Below are 3,662 nucleotides of genomic sequence, written 5' to 3' on the forward strand. Positions count from 1 at the left end.
CGATGATGATGATGATGATGATGATGATGATGATGATGATGATGATGCAGCTGCTGCCGCTGCTGCTGATGATGATAATTATGATAATGATGATGATGATGATGATGATGATGATGGTGATGATGATGATGATGATGATGACGATGATGATGATGATGATGATGATGATGATGATGATGATGATGATGCAGCTGCTGCCGCTGCTGCTGATGATGATAATTATGATAATGATGATGATGATGATGATGATGATGATGGTGATGATGATGATGATGATGATGACGATGATGATGATGATGATGATGATGATGATGATGATGATGATGATGAGGATGAGGATGATGATGATGATGATGATTCTGATTCTGATTCTGATTATTCTGATTCTGATGACGGTGACGATGAATTATTTCAAAGAACTGGCAAATACTAAATGGTTCCAACAAGAGCCAGCACAATCTCGGGTCAACCCGAGGCTACTCACATTCCGGAAGAAGGAGATCTTGTCTGACGTCAAAACGCTGGCTCCCACACGGACCTGGGAGGGGGCCCGGGCGAGGCCATAGATCTCCAGGGTTCGGAAGCTCAAGGTAGACGGGGGCGAGATAGTCCACGTAGATACCTGACTGATGGTCAGTTCTCCGGCCTGAGGTGGGAGGTGCGACGGGGGGAGGGGGGATAGGACAAATTGATGATAATGATGATGATGATAATAATAATAAAAATCTGGGTAATGACCCCCCGGGGCAGTGTCACTGACTGAAGTGTCTTTAGGCCATTCCCAAAGAGGGGACATTAATTTTCTCGTTCTAGTGCACAGTAGAATTGTAAATGGGCTGATCTAACAATGTCATGCTCATAACTGTGCCTGAACTACAACAGGGAACTGATCTGCTGCTTTTTCTCTTCTAATCCTTACTATCGTCATTTTCCTCTACTTCTTTTGTATGTTTGTCCCACTCTTGTGACCCGCTATGTCCAGGGTGCCTTGATAGTCGAAGCAGACTTCGTGCTGCTGAAGCTAGAGAGGTGAGCAGAGTAAGTCTGATTCCCTGTAAGGACTTCTCTGTTAACATCCACCCCTTGGCGCTCACATTATGACATTATGCAGTTGCAAGCGCCGTAAAACCTCTACTAATAATTTTTTTTTTTTAAACAAAAAAACTACCTGGGTAAGTGAGGAAAATTCGTATAGAGTGCCTTTCCCAAGGACACAACATCACGCCTGGACCTCGAATCCCCCGAACCCACAAGCTCTCGATAACGAGTCCTGTAACCGATCCACTAGACTACCGACAGAAAATTAACTCATTATAACTTAGGAGAACGAGGCAAGTGGGTGAAAAGGTGTGATTTTTTGTTTTTTGTTTTGTTGGGGGGGGGGAGGGTGAATAAATAGGGAAAGTTGACCCTTTTTTTAAAAAGAAGGTGTTGTAAAGCCACGGTTAACACAATTTAGATCAGTCATTTAGGACGCTGTCAGGGCCAACCCGTACTAAAAAGAGTGATAGAACATCCAATCAGGAAAACCGAGATGCTCAATAAAACTTCACCCCACTCAGGAATCGAGCTCAGGTCCCCTGCCCCGCGTACCACAGCTAAAAGAAGACTACAGGAGAAAAACGACTGCAGTCACAAACTGAAAATCGTTAGGGTGCCAATTTTAAAAGCGTGTGGACTCGTAACTTCATATTTGTTTGACTGGTGGTTTATTGTTAAGTGTTGTTGAATGGGAAATCTAAAAACAATAATCAACCAACAGTTGAACAGATATACCGTTATGAGTCGACAAGCGTTCAAAATTGGTACCCTCACGATTTTCAGTTTGTGACTACAGTCGTTTTTCGCTGTAGTCTTTTAATTGTCTAAATGCTACACACCAAAGCCGCTGGTTACTATTCATCATAGCATAGGAGACATCTTCTGTTGAAGCCATCATAAAATGCCAGAAATACGTCATCATAAAAAGCCAGATCTGAAACAGCACTCATGGTTCTGCATTCATTTCTTCCCCTGCATGGCTAAAACAGCACCTGGACATGGATGGCTGGTGCCTCTATAAATAAATCATTGATGGTCCGGTCCCCTGGATGCTCTCAAAAATCCCACAATACCCTGGTGTTTCCCGGTCACCCATCTCTTCAGGTTTTTCAAATGTGTCACGACGCCGTGGGATCAGGCGCTCGTCAATGTTTGGGCATGTGGAGTTATTAGGATCACCTTTAAGTTTTTGTTCATTTTCTTTGCTTTCGATGGAAGAATTACCCATTTATCTTGAGTACATGTCGAGATATTTGCGATTGAAATAGGTGGAGTCGCCTGGTTTCAGAGGTAAAATTAGTAAGGAAATGGCCGCAAAGTTTGGTTATTTACAAAGCCTCAGAGTCCGTGAAAACTGACAATTTACATTTTTTTAATGCCTTTAATCAGCGTTTTTCAAAATAAATCACACTGAAAAAGTTCTTAAATGGACATAGAAGGTGTTGAGCTAAAATACAATTTCGATAAAAATTTCCAAACCAGCGGAAAAGTGTAAGTTTCTTCACTTTCATTATTTTGACGAGAGATTGATTTCACTACGATGACTCACAAATAAGTTTCTCTGGGTCTGCCCCTGCCTCGAGTTACTCTCTATTTTCCGGTTTGAGTAAGATGTTCAAAGCCCTTATATCGAGTCAAGTGTCCTAGACACCACATCTGTTAGTCACTTCCTAATTACATACATCCATGTCAAGAATAACTATTGTAAAAGCGTTTCTGGCAACAACAAAAAAGTTAAATAATTATGGAACAATGTTTCGGGTTGACGCGAGTCAATTAATTAACACACCATTCATACATCTGCACTGCCCTTGTCATGGCTACGGTTCTCACGCACAATGGAAAAAAATGTTCTTTACCTTTTTCATCTCAAACCGGATGTGATCATGTTTCCCAGATTCCACTGAAATAAAGAAACATGACGTCAGTCCTCTTCCTGGCAAAGCTCATGCCCCACCACACCAGACACTTTGTAACGAGTGACTGTTTTTTAACATCTTTGTAAGTCCATCAAATTCTATGACAATACAAAAAATATAGCAATATTGATAACTGCATACCTCTGCCACATGCTTTATATGATACAACACGCTCTACGCACTTTACTATTATTACGCCAGCAGATCCTGGAACACTCAGAAACAGTATTGTGGGTGGTCGGCAGGTGCTCTGGTGTGTTTTGCTTCTTCTTTCCTGTTAAACATCTGTCGTCCTTATCTCCCATCCTTCTATTTTGTGTCTATCACTCTCTTGTAACACCTCTGATCTTCGGCACTTATATGACCTTATTGCGTTGCAAGTGCCGTAAAACACCTACTAAAAAAAAAAAAAAAGAATATTGTTGTTTTTTCTTCAGGTATCTCTGTCACTCTCAATATTATGGGGTTTTTTTTTCTAAGAAGCATCTGGCATTTGTAATAACGTAACGTGTCTGTCTTTCTGTTTATCTGACAGACGTCTTGTCAGTGTTTGGTCGGTCTGTCAGTCTGTCTGCTGTCTGTCTGTTTGTCTCTCTGACTGTCTGTCACCCCGCATCCCTTGAAAAAAAAGTATTGTTAACTTTATCCCATTGACATAATTTATATCACTGAGAACAAGAAGAAGGAGGAGGAGGAGGAGGA

This window comes from Aplysia californica, unplaced genomic scaffold (genome assembly GCF_000002075.1).
Source record: "Aplysia californica isolate F4 #8 unplaced genomic scaffold, AplCal3.0 scaffold00209, whole genome shotgun sequence".
NCBI classification, from domain to species: Eukaryota; Metazoa; Mollusca; class Gastropoda; order Aplysiida; family Aplysiidae; genus Aplysia; species Aplysia californica.